The sequence below is a fragment of the Crocodylus porosus genome, unplaced genomic scaffold, assembly GCF_001723895.1.
Source record: "Crocodylus porosus isolate Cpor-Errol unplaced genomic scaffold, CroPor_comp1, whole genome shotgun sequence".
Classification (NCBI taxonomy): Eukaryota; Metazoa; Chordata; order Crocodylia; family Crocodylidae; genus Crocodylus; species Crocodylus porosus.
The window spans coordinates 4,335,184-4,349,492 of NW_017728906.1; positions in this window are offsets into that span (position 1 = coordinate 4,335,184).

The following is a 14,309-nucleotide window of genomic DNA, read 5'->3' on the forward strand; positions in this document are numbered from 1 at the left end:
TCAATTCTATAGGTCTTTCTAAAAGTTATGCTGGGCAAAATATTTCAGCCAGACTTCATGAGTGAAAAATTTAGATTAAGTAGCATGAACCCATTTGGCAAACTGGTGTCTCTCTTAAACTGTTAATGTAAAAAAAATCTTTATGACAAAAAGTTTATTTCTGTTTTGTTTTAGCATGTTCTAAATGAAATACTTTGATTTTTCAAGTCTCAGTAACTTTTAAATTTAGAAATTTACTTCAATTTTACTTAAAAGCAAAAAGCCTTGCAAAAAAAAACTTGAATTCAATACATAACATGTCTTTGACCCAAATATTTTTTTCAACTTTTTGAGTAGAGAAAAATTTTGAAATATATTCATTTTGTGGAAACCAAAATGATTGGGGGGGGGGATTAATCGTATTCTGGAATTACCAGTAAAGTGGGGGGGGGGGGCCAGGGCGGTGGGAGTGATTCATGTAGCTCTGTACAGTCCAGCTCAAACCAAAGTTGTAGTCTGATGCAGAGATTATTGGTGAAATATTGGGATTTTATAGCCTGTGACATACAGGATCAGACTAATCAATCCTGGTAGTCTTTACCAGCCTCAAAATCAATTAATTGTTTCAATTCTATGGACATGAACCGAAGCTGGAGGTAGTTAGCATCAAGTGCAAAAATTATTTCATTTTCATTCTGTTAGTGTAAAACAGTATTTAAAAATCATGTACACAGCACATTACATAACACATTTAGGTCCCAAACCTGTGAAGAGCTGTGTTCTTAATTTTACTCATTGGGATAGATGCACTGGGTTCAATGGACTGATGTTCACACGTATGATGTGTGCATGCTTAAGTCTTTTCAGGATCTCCTAAGGATCAGGCTAACTACCTACCCAATCTTCACCTGCAGACCTTGCTCCCTTGCAGTAAATGAAGCTGTGCATGGGCTCAGGGTTCAATCTATAGAGTTCCTTGTAGGGTTGGGGCCTCATATTACAGCATATTTCCTGTCCCAAGAGGTTAAAAGACTGTAAGTGACATCCTAGCTTCATGAAAGTTAATGGCCAAACTCTCTTTTGATTTCACAGGGAGCAGGATTTCTCCCTAGTAGTACCAACTTATATTTGCTTTCCAGGATCTCTTACTTTCCCCTAGGCTTGTGATGCCCTGGTTTGATTTAGGCATCTCTCATCCTAGGACTCTGTCTTCCACTTTTCTTTTTATTTCTGAAGAAAAAAAGGAAAGAAATTGGTTTGTGTAAACACATTTGCAATAATGGTTTCTAAATGCATTATCATGAGACTTTCTCTTTTTTTCACTGTCCCTCTGAATGCACATGCAAATCACATAAGGTAAAGAGCTAAACAAAAATGGACTGTCATCTGGCACAACTAAGTCTAAGCATACCTCCTCACACTTCCCACTAAGTCCTCAATAATAACAGCTACTACTGCTTATAATGCTCTCCACTTACTGAGAAGTTATCCTGCATAGACCTCAGAATGCTTCATAAAGGTGAGTCATTACACAAGACACAAAGAAGTGAAGTGGCTTTAGGAAGATCACACAGCAAGTGAGTTTCTGAGCTGGAAAAAGAGCCGGGGTCACCTGACTCTGAGTCTGTGCTCTGACTGCTTTAATATGGATGCACCTTGTCCTGTGAATTAAACATGGATTGTCAGGCCATTGAAGGAAGCAGATTTCTGAGTTCTGGGCTTTCTACTGTAATGACTGCATCAGCAGCTTTCAGGCATACTGATCTGGGCCTTAATCCTGCAACTGCACCCATACCAGCTGACTTGTGCCCAGCTGCAGGATCAGGCCCCAAAGACAGTTAGTGAAACGTAGCAGGTGACAGAGTGTATCATGAGACAAGGCTTCAAACAAGAACAGGCCCAAACCTCTACAGATCAACATTAGCATCCATTTGTCTCTGGAAGCAAATAGAATTTTAGTGTAATGTGATAGTGACAGCAATGATTACCTCAATTAATAGTTAATAACGTGTATTACTGTGCTTAGGAAAGACAGGTAGGATTGTTACTGACATAGAGAAGGGCCAGTGCTTGCTCCTAAAGGTTTATTTAGGGGGCTGTGTGAGTGCATTGAGGTGGACACAAGCAGATGATTTTGTAGGATGAGGCTCTGAGGCACTGATCAGACAAATATGAGAGAGGGAAAAGAACACACTGTGTTTTTTTATTCCATTTATTTGATCGATGCCCAATTTCCCAGTAATGTAGCAAAGCCCTAGTTCTGCTCATTTTCAGCCAAGTGTTTAGCTGACTCTGGGACCCCACAATTTTTAATATATATATCTTCAGTATAGCCCCCAGGGGTACAGCAGTATTATTGACAACCAGATCCACAAAGGTATTGGGCTGCCTAAACTTATATTGATTTCATTGTATCGAGGCACCTGCATAACCTTTTTTTTTGGCTCTGGCCCTTACCTTCTTTTACAGACTGAGGAATAGAGGGGTGAAGTGATTTGACCAAGTTTCATATTGGAGGTTTGTGAACAGGCTAGGAACTAAACCTGGGTTTCCCATGTCCCATAATAATGGCCTAAGCACTGGATCATCTCTGCCTCCCACCTAGCTCCCAGTGGATGGACCCCTGAGCCTGCTCAGAGCCTAAAAGAAATCAGTAATCATGACAGACTTAAGTTCTCTATTATTTTGACCTTTTTCCATAATGGCCCCCTGCCTTTTTTTTCCTTGCCAACATTAACTGTTGTTTTTATTTTTCATCCTTACCAATTTAGCCCTAGGTTCTGCAAACTCATATGCAGCGGGGCTCTTGTATCTGGGTAACACCCCACTGTAGATGAACTGTAGAAAGCTGAAGTCAACTCTAAAATCTGGTTCTCTTATATTATTTTGTGTATGTGAATGATGATACAATAGGGTGGCAACTTAACAAGTGAAGTCCTTTTCTTGTTTAGTTCCGCAATTGATACAGCCTGGATATTAGCGAGGCAAGCTGCCTTCATTCCATTTCAAGAATGGCCCTGACACAAAAGCCTCAAAGTTATCAGAATCTTGTAATCCTAGAGAAGCAGGGCTAAGAGGGAACTCCATAGGTCATATGGTCCAACCCGTGCCTCAGGTAGAATCATCCAAACCATTCCATATAAAACCATTGTCTAACATCTTAGCAAAATGACATGGTCAACCCTTACACAACACAAGACATGACACCCTAACCTGCCACAGGCAAAGCAGGAGGACCATGGTGACCAGTGTCCTGCTTCTGTAAAAGTTGTTAATATATGCTTAAAATGTCCATGCCCCCCACTGCAGAGGAGGGCAAAAACCTTCATAGCCCATACCAGTTTGACCATGGGGTGAAATTCCTTCCTGACCCCAAATATGCCAATCAATCTGACCCTGAGTAGAGGGTTTAAATCTCCCAGTCAAAATCCCCAGCCTTGGCTGCAGCCAACACCTGATGCCCCTGAAGAAAGCTTAAAAAAAATACGTAGCAGCAGGAGGACAAAAGGTGGAGGGAAGGGGTAAAATTTCCTCCCAGCCCCATGTGGGAACCAGATAAACTCAGAAGCATGGAAAACAAAATACCTATAGTAGAACACAGGCATAGCTACACCTAGGTCATTCCTGACCAGTAGCTGTCCAATTTCTTCTTGAACATACCCAGTGATGGAGCGTCTACAACTTCCTTAAGCAGTCCTTAAACGTCCCTTGTGACTTGAATAGATTCAAGCTTATTCTGAAACTACTGCTACTCTGGAGAGACTGATTTAACATAGACATAAGTATCTTGATATACATTCCATGCATATATACAAAATGCCATCCGTTTATCACCAAGTGATGCTGGATATTGCTGCTATTCTACTGACTGGTGGTGCATTTTCTTTTGTGGTTGTAGAGACAGAAGTTAGACTTGCAGGTCCTGCCACCATGGTCACAGGTATACATAGCACTGGGCAGGCTGTTTTCTTTAGTCATGTTTCTGTTGTAATTCGAGTAACTGTTTCTCATCATGATGTTGGGCTCCATGATTAAGAGGAAGTTCCACTTTGTCCTATGTCCTGCTAAGGCCTCTCAAAGGTTTGGGCTGATTCCAGAAGTCTTTAGGCGCCTATATATGTGCTGCTCCACGTAATTACAATATGTCAGAGCAGACTGGATTATTCAAGTTTTGATTGTTTCAATTAATTGAGTTTGCTGGAATGTGGTAATTACTGTGCTCCAGCAGACTCCAGCATCATGTGTATCAGTGTCTCCACACTGAAAAATGGTGGTGGGGGTGCTTTAATTAACTAAAGCTCATTGACCAAGCTTTAAAGTGCCCCTCATGCCATTTTTCAGTGAAGGGATGCTGATACATGTGATGCTCTGGGCATTTTAATTACAGCACCCTCCCACCTCCTGGAGCACATCTTAAATACTATTCATGTTATGCTTGCAGATATTTTTGAAGTGCAGTTTGGGTACCTTACTCTTCTCTCCCCACCTGCAATTTGGCCATACAGGATGTCTTTCACTATGCCCCATCTTCCATCCCGTGGAAATGGCACCACTGTTTGAGTAGTGCAGTGATGATTGGCAGGTTGGCTTTGGCAATGACCTCTGTGTTGGTAATTCTGTCTTGCCACGAAGTCAAAGATGCGCCATTAGCAGCATATGGAAATTATTCAGCTTATTTTCTTGATATGCGTACGTTGACTATGCCTCACTGCTATACATAAGGACACTGTGGACACAGGCTTTGTACACAAGCAACTTAGTTTTGATTGTGAGTTTCATACTGTTTCAGACTTATTTGGAGAGATTACTGAAAGTGGTAGCAACCTTTCTAATGTACACATTTAGCTGTTTATTCAGTGATAGGTTGTCGCTCACTGTGGATCCAAGGTAGCAGAACTTGTTCACTGCCTCAAGAGGTGTGTTGTCAAGGCTGATAGATAGTGACTGATGAACACCTTGTCCTAGGACCACATTCTCCTTACTGCTGATGGTCAGGACAGACATCCTGCAAGTATGGGAGAGGTGCTTAATTAGTATTTGTAACTGGCCTTCTCCATGGGCAGTGAGTGCAGCATCATCATCAAAACAGAGCTCCCTAATGAGTATGCGCCTCACTTTTATCTTGGCCTTCAGACTTGATAGATTGTAGAGTTTGCCATCTTGTGTGAAGATATATGCCTTCCTCCAAGCCATCAAAAGTGTAGTGCAGCAGCATAGAGAGGAAGATCCCAAAGAGTGTGGGCACCAGAATACAACCCTGCTTCACTCCACTCTTCATCTCAAACCTATCAGAAGTTCATAGTCAGATCAGACCAGGCTAGGTCAGTAGATGGTAGTATCTGCAGCTGTCAATGCCAAGAGCTGGGTGATGGAAAATAGCCTACCAACTTCTATGGTGCGAACAGCTTGAGGTAGAGGAACAACCTAGAGGGGGTATTATCCTTATCCCTGGTGGAGAAAATTCCACCAGAAGGCAGATGCCATGGCAGGGTGGACTGGGATGTCCAATCTTGGTTGGCAAACAATCCAGGAGTGGAGCCAGAAAGGTGAACGAATTGAAGATCTTCATTGTACTGGCAGGTCCTGCAGCCAAGCTGGCTCCAAATGTATTAGCTTCTGCATTTCCTTTGGGATCAACCAGCTAGGCTGAGAGGGGGACATTGATATATGGGCAACTCAGGCATCTCCATATCAACTGACCAGGCCATTACAGCCAAAACTGAATGGAGAGGATACTCCATCTTTGCTACTTGATCAACTTCTGATACATACATGCACGCATAAATATATATACCCATAGACTTATGTTATGTTATTAGTGTAAGCATGTGTGTGAATCTCTGTTACCATGAATCTAACATTGCTTTCTTTTACTAACAGAAGTAGTATTTACTACTGTAACCAGTGCTATTGTCTCCTGAAGGCCTGGTCCTCCTAGAGTAGAAGTGGTCAATTATTTGGGCTGGCAGGTCACTTCATGAGTTTAAAAGACGGCTTCATGATTTTAAAAGGGCCACATCTTTTCTCTCCCTCTTGGGGCTGCGAGCAGCATGGCAGCCTGAACCCACCTGCAGCTGTAGTGTGCCTCCCCACCCCACCGTGCCTGGCTGGACAGACCCAGAGAGAGAGAGCCCAGAATACTAGAAGCAGCCCTGGCTGTCCTGCACCACACGGCTGCCAGAGCCTCCACAGTTGGGTATGGAGATCTGGCCCTCAGGCTGTATTTTGCTCAACCTTGTACTAGAGCCTTCCATTAGAGCTTTTGACTACACCCCTTTTTTGATCAATTTCAAACAAAAAGATTCCAGTAGAAATATTTAATTTTTTGCAAAATGTCTCAAATAAAAAATCATAACTTAATCTGGATTTTTGAAACTTACCATTTACATGTTAAAAAAATGTAGTGATAGTCTGTCATATAAATTTTCATTTTTGGATGTAATGCCATTTTATTGGCAAGAAAAATTATGAGGAGAAAAAATTCTGCCCTGTTAACTCGACGTGTAGACTTGACATTATTTCATTTTCTATGGATGGAAAGGGAAATGCTGCATCTTGAAATACAGATTGATAGAGACTCGTCATGCTTTGCAACTTATACATCCCATTGGTGACTGCTTATTTATGAATAATGGCATTGGTGTAAATAAATGCTCACCAGCATATGCTTTATATTAGTTGATCTAAGGCCAATACAGTGAGTATTTGGCTCGGTTTTGCCATGCAGGTAGAATTAAATGGATGTACAACTAAAATACACTTCAATGGGTTTGGTATAATTTTGTTATATGTTATTACACAAAGTATATTAATACAAGTGTGTACATCTTACCTGCTACTTTTGTGCCGTTTGTCCCCATCATGTTTTTACTGCCTACCTGCCTAAACTATAGCAGCTCTTTATAAATTAGAGTGTCTGGCATGAGATGCAAGATGAGATGTGAATAAAACATGTCCTTATAGATTTGAATCACAGGTTTATAAACACCATTCCTAAAACCATTTATTATGCTTACAATATAGTTTAATTAAAACAATTAAATAAATCATTAAAATGATATGGAGCAAAACTATTTGCCATTACTCTTCTTTGGAAAATGTACTGAAAGTTGTGTTAAACATGTTTTTATGTGGCAGCCAAACTTTGGTATTTTATAGCATTGTGAGTGCATCTATATGTCGCCCTATGGCAATGTAACAATGCATTACGTTGCCGTATGACGTGCTACAGAGACATAGCGATCGTGTGGGTCTACACATGCTCACCTGCTATGTCACCATAGTGAGGTACTCCCCCCCATATGGTGCAACGCTACGGTGATGCGGCAGTGAAATCTAACGATGTGCCATGCTCATGGCATAGTAACCACCTTTACTGCGCTGTGCTTTAGTACTTCCGAAGTACTAAAGTACGGCTCCGTAGCAATGTCACTATACAGCAATGTGTAGAAGCTCCACATATTCCCTGAATCAGGGTGGTCCAACTTGTGAGTGGCCAGAGGCCACAGGCCACACACAGTTCCTGGGCTATATGCCAGGAGGTATGCCATGTGGGCCCCCTTCCTATCATGCCCTCTGACCCACCTCCCCAGCCACACCGCATGGCTGCGAGCAGGTGTCATATAACCCCTCCTACCATATACCAGGCACTCCCTGCCCTGCAGTACTGACGCATCCATTCCACATGAGATCCAAGTCCCATGGCCCTGATTCTCTCAGCCCTGTGGGCTGCACCGCCACACCTTGCTCCCACAGGTGAGGGCAGGTAGAGAAAGCTGGAGGAAGGAAGTGAGCCCCAGAGACTTTGGCAACAACAAAAGGAGAGCAATGTAGAGACTGGTGCCCCAACTGGGAGCCTAGGGGCTTCAGGTTAACCTTTTAGGGAATGCATGCATCCTGTGGGCCACCGGTTGGACAGTCCTGCCCTGAATGAGGCAATCTGTCTGAAGTGAGTAGCAGCTGCCCAGAAATGGACTATATACAGCCCTCCCCTCCTCCCCTAAGTGACTGGCTGAATTCATTTGGACTTCAACACCTCTAAATCACACACATTAAGTACACACTCAGCCTGTGGATGAGAGACTGTGTACTTGCAGAGTTCTGAGTACTACAGTGGTCTGAGCATAAGCACTTCTTTAAAGACCACCTTAGGCCCAGATTCCCATTAGCTGCAGGAAGACTAAGGGGACAGAACAGCTTTTTTATTTTTAGGTTCCTTTACATCAAAGGCCTGCCTGATTCCCAGGCTTGAAGTGTTCTCTGTTATTCATTTTGCCATTGTTGCTTATATATTAACTTGATTTCTGATTATAAGCATTATTCCCTTGAGGCGAAAGTCTTGCTGACTGTCTCTGAGCTTTATTTCTGCTGAGTCACTCCACTCACTCACCTAAGGATAGGCCACCCTTCAGTCTAAAAGACTGTTCAACTCTAGTCAGGGTTCTGTATACATTTGTTCAATATATTTCGTCCTCTTTTTTTGTTTATCCCTCTGGAGTTGTTTTTTGCTCTGTATGTTTCCAAGCTACTTCTAACCCGTGGATTATTTCAACACTTTCTTTTCCTTTCCCAAATGTTTCCCTTACACTGAATGTGAATTGAGTAGGATTTATATTGCGTGAAGTGTTTGTTCCATCTATATTCTTACATGCTTTTGGGCCAGGAATAGATAATATTCCTCAAAATGTAGCCTTTATATAAGACTGATTATGCTAGTTTAATAAAAGGATCCCAAGTAGTTTGGGAAATTTTATTCTTGCTGTGAACAGTAATAAGTTTTCTCCTGGAATACCATTTTATTTGAGCCAGAAGAGGACTACCATGGACTTCTCAGTGTCTTCCTAACACAAAACCCAGATAGCAAAATGTGGTTTTTATTTTTTGTTGGTGTAAGAACATCAAAGTTATTATTTAAAATATTTTCATAGCTTTCTTTTATTCTCCAATTTTATATAGCCCTTCTACAATGACACTACAAGACCCTAAGGTGTAATCTCAAAGAGATGGCAGCATTTCTTAACCAACTTGAACAATCTTAATTTGTTCTCATGGACATAACTAAGCAGAATGCCACCTTTGAGATTTATTGCTTTATTCTACAAACCTTTGTATTATTTGAAACAATTCACAAATATGCAACTTCTGACCCCAAACCAGTGGAAATGGGAATAATATCCCTCAGCATTTAAGAATTCGACCATCACAAGGACTCAACACCAACACTTATGCCAATTAACTTAGGTCATTTTTGCAACTCTTTTGGTATATACTACATGGAAAAGTAATTTTTTTGGCAGAATGGGATTAAGGCGAAATGCTCCAGCTGTATTGTACTTCAGGAGCATTTCTTATATGTTACATATATGGATGTACCCACAAGAATACTATCATCTACTATTCCAGCATTCATCCTCTACCAGTAGTACGGGGTACTAAATTAACTAGTGTCACAGTGATGTTCCTCCTTCACCATACTGGATTCTAAAGGTGATCGATCATGGTTAGGAAGCACCTCCTTAGAATCAGAGATTGTTAAAGCCACAGAATCCAGTCACACTGGTATTTCATCCAGACAAAGATCTTACATAGAGTATTTGTTCTGTTAAAAGTTTATTTCTTATGCATGGTTAAATACAGACCTTTATTCTTCATGGTTATCAAGCTGGCCTCTTCCTTTAATACAAATAAATAAATATACGTTCAAAGCACATTGTAAACATATCCTGTTCTTGTATACTGAAATTGAAAACTAACCTTTGAGAAGTAGCCTTGTTCACTTGCTTTCCAAGAGTGAGATATAGCCCTGGGCAGAAGGACAGAATAAGTTATAATTGTCACTTCTGAACCAGTAAGACGACTTGAATGGAGTATAGAAATAGAATTTTTGTTGCTCCCTTGTATGACACTACATTTTATAACAACAGAACAATTTCTGGCTGATAGTTGAGTGCCAAAGACCAACTCTTTTGTCCTTCTAAAACCTCTACTTTATTGGCTGTAGATGTAGGTAGATGTTCCTTGGTGACTTTTCATACTGTGCACCTGGTTCCTGCTACACTGAAGCCAATGCAAGTTTTGCCATTAATTCCAAAAGGAACAGGATTGTGCCTCTGCTCTTCCTTTATCTCTCTTACCATTTTGATGTTTTCTTTTGGTGGCACTCATTCCTATTGGCTTGAAATCTGCATATGTTTGGATGTCATAACAGCAGATAGTCTCTGTCAGCTCTGTCCCATGGGAGATAGAACAGAAAGAAAGGTAGGTCAGTATTGTGGCTTGGTCACCAAACGGGGTCATACTGCAGTGCCCCCCCAAAAAACAGCTAAATTTTATCTGGATAAGGGATAAGCAAAGATAGTAACACTTGGCTCAAACAGGGAGGAATTATTTTCATGTGTTTTCCTCTTTACTCACTCTGAATAAAACAAATCATATATTAAATACTCCCCTTAGCCCTGCTCCTCCAATTCTTTCCATTTTTTAAATGAATGAGTGCTGTGTTGTTACATCCCTATAAGCACTTTGCATCCTCAACCTGTCTAAATAGAGTTTGCTACCTATGACAGCCTAGGGGTCTAGCAAGATAGTGAGCACACTCAGCTTTTTTGATAGGGCAGTACTCAGGACCACATTCAGCCTGATCCAGAGTGTTTCAAAGTCAAAGGGAAAACTCCTATTGAGGCTTTGGACTCAGGCCTTAGAGAATAAAATTTTCAAAAGACCAGTAATTTTCAGTGGGACTTAGGTTCCAAATCACTTTGATGCTTTTGGAAATATTTACCCTACAGCTTTCTATATGTTCTGTGTAGTTCAGGACACATGGATAGTTTTAAAAAATAATAAAAATATAGGTGAGCCCATTTCTCAGGAAAGAAATCTTTCTGTCCTGAGAGAGCTAATTTTATGCCTTGCTATTTCTTTTGTGTCAATCTCTTTGTAAGCAACCCTTTGGCTATAGTATTTCCTTAAATTACAAAGATGTACAATGTGTCAGAATAAAATATTTATTGAATACATTTACTATATGTCTGCTACTGTACGTGCATTTTTTAAAATGCTTGCTTGTTGCAGTTCTTGAGGCCACACTGCATCTGTGTTTGAATGAGGACAATGAAGATCTCTAGTGCAGGAATGATGGCCCATGGTTTAAAAATGCCAGTTGAGTGTTTTCTTTTTAACTACAATGAACATTTATAATTGCTGACATCATAGGGTGACATTTTTCCTCCTTGCAGAGGACTAGTACAAGACCTATGTACCACTTAATACCTAATAAGTGGCTTAAGTTCATAGAACCATAGCTAGTCTATACCTCCTGAGTGGAAGGTGGGCCAGTCCTGAATGATTACAGTAGACTCTTTACAGTGACTCATCCAAGGGCATTTGAGTTGAACTGTGGCTTCCAGATTCCCCCTAAGGGAGAGAGGCCTGAGATTAAAAAGGTTCAAAATTGTGTTCTTGTTTCCTTTTTTGATGCTGTTTTCATTAGGTTTTTCATATTTCCAGAAGGGATAGTGGGACCCAGCTGGAGGGATCCCATGCCTGAATCTGTATTGCTGACAACTCAAAAGAGTGTTAAAGGTCAAGAGTATTACAACTTGGTAGAGAACAAGGGCACCCTTCTGTCTTTGCAGTGGGGTCACACAGGGCCATCTACCAGTTAATACAGCAATCCTAGATGGCCTGGATATTAATAAAAAACTATTTTATCCAAGAATAGAAACATTCCCAGAAGTCTGACAAGGATGCTGAGGGATCTTTGTTGCTATAGGTTGGAGACAGAAACAGAGACTAGGGTCAGATCCATTTGTGAGATACTCTTGGCTAAATCCAAATATTAAATATTGGCCTGAAATGAGCAGAAGTGGTCCAAACTGATGGAAAACTGTATTGAGGCTGGTGACCCTCAAGGGACACTGGCAAAAAACCATCTTGGGGCCCAAGTGCCAACATGACTCAAAGTGAGGACAAACCAGGGAAAGCGATCCCTTGGGAACCATGTTCCAGACTAAACCCCACCAATTCCAAAGGTAACCTGGTAATGTTGTGTGGTCTTATAGCAGGCAGAGTTCAAAGACCTGGACAACCAAAGACAGACCCAGAGCAGAGGGAGACCCCAAAATGATTCAGTTGGGGGATAAGGTGAGATTGCCTTACAGAGAAGAGTCTACCTAAGACTTAGAGCTGGCTGTTGACCCTCCCTTCTTGAAGCTGACCTAGTTTCTCTGTGAACAAGCAATTCAGTCCTCCACTTGGAACACAACTATGGTCAGATTTGGACTTTGGAAATTCAGGACCATGGGCGAAACTCCACCAAGGCAAACTGCTCCATTAAACTGTAAAGAGATGAAGTCATCAGCTTAGTCAACTATATCTTCAAGTAGTCCATAATCCGTTTGTAAGATGGGCCCACCTGGAAAGAATAGTTTCCAATAATATGTACACACAGAAGGAAAACTTTGTCCCAGGAGGCAGGTACAGAGGACACTGAATGAAGACTCTGAGACAGTTCTCATAAGGAACTGATAAACTTATTCAAGACAGAAATGTTGACAGATAACAAAGCCAGGGCTTGACCACCTGGGCACCAGTGAACAATGAGGTTAGAGTCTCTCATTTTCCAAACAGTGGCCACAGTTCTAAATCCAGAGTGAATTGATCTGTCTCCACAAATATAAGTGTTGAATATGGGAAGTAAGAAGCCGGATCCTGAAGAAGTAGTGTTGAGTGTCTGAGTAGGAAGCTATATTTATCTCTTACTGCTCCATGTATCAGAAACTGGAGTGAGGAAGAATATCCAGAAGTAGGTATTCACCTGCTTTTTTCAGGCCCGCATGCACAGAGACACCAGCAACCACTGTACTAAATGAAATGATTTCATGGGTTACCTCTCATGTTGTACTCTTTAATAAAAGTCCCTTTTGATGGACTCAGTAGGAGTCCCGGAAAAGAACATTGAATGATATACCTTAGTCATGGTCAGCTATGCTATGAGCAGGGATCTGGGTTTTATGTTTCCCATGGAAAAACGGGGAAAAATGCAGATTTTCCCTTTTAACTGAGAAAAAGCAGGTTTTTCATTTTAACAGAGAAACATGCATATTTTCCACATTTGCAAAGAGCTCTGGGGGGAGAAGGTGGGGCATGTGCCCCCCAGATTTGTGCACAGGGTTGGGGCAGGCTGCCTGCTGTGGGCTCAGGCTCCCCAGCTTGCTGCTTTCCATATGGGGCCTCTGCAGCTCTATGGGTGGGACCCGGTGTGGCAGAGCAGAGCCGGCTGAGCAGGGAAGCACCTTGGCACTGCAAGCTCCACACTGCCTTGGCAAGGCACCCCTTGCCCACTTGGCAGCAGCAGAGGCAACAGCATGGAGTTATGCCCCTCGCTGCTGATGGGTGGGTGGGGGTGCTTCACCAGTGCAGTATGCAGCTCCCAGCAATGTCAACAAGCTTTTCTGCCCAGCACTGTGGCTTTTCCTGCCACGATGGGTCTTGCCTTGCCTGGGCAGAGAGCAGCAGGGTGGGGAGCCCTGAGCCTGCAGCAAGCAGCCCACACGTCCCACAACAGGCTCTGCTACAGTTGTGCTGCCCATAGGAGAGAGGAAGGCAGACTCCATGATCTGTTCCACTGCAGCAGTCATGACATCCTGATGGGGTGGGTGGGTGGCTTTGGTTGGGAGTGAGGGGCTTGGATCTGCATCCTGGTGAGCAAAGGGGGTCAGGGAGCTCTGATTTTTCCTGATAAAAAACCCAAAATCAAACACCAAAAGTTATAAGTTATAAGTATTTATTATAGTGACTGAGGCACTGGTAGGCTTCTAAATTGATTAAATTTGTAAATATATCAATAAAACATTATGTTTAATTGATGCCTATATATAGAGTTGTGTTTCATTTTAATCATGGATTTTGGGTTATCAGAAAATTTGTGATTTTATCAGAGAATTGGCAATTTTTAAACAGAGAAAACCAGGGTCCCCGGCTACGAGGTACTCAGTAGCAAGCCCTTTATTTTCTGCAAAACCACTGGCTATTGCATCTGAGCTTACTGCCTGAATTGGAGTACCATAGGAGATCTTGACAGATATGGGAAATAATTTCACATCCCAACTAATGAAAGAACTATGTTACCTGTTCCAGGTCAAGGCTATTAGAACATCAGTTGACCACCCTCAACTGGATGGCCTAATCAAGTGATTTAGCCAGGTTTTAAAGGAATGTTGGCTGACCTGCTCCACCGGGCTTTAAACTAAGCCCGCTGGGGGATGGGGGGACTACTGCCCCTGCTGGCCCGCTGAACGGTCCTTGCAAAGCCAGCGGACCAAGGCACTTAA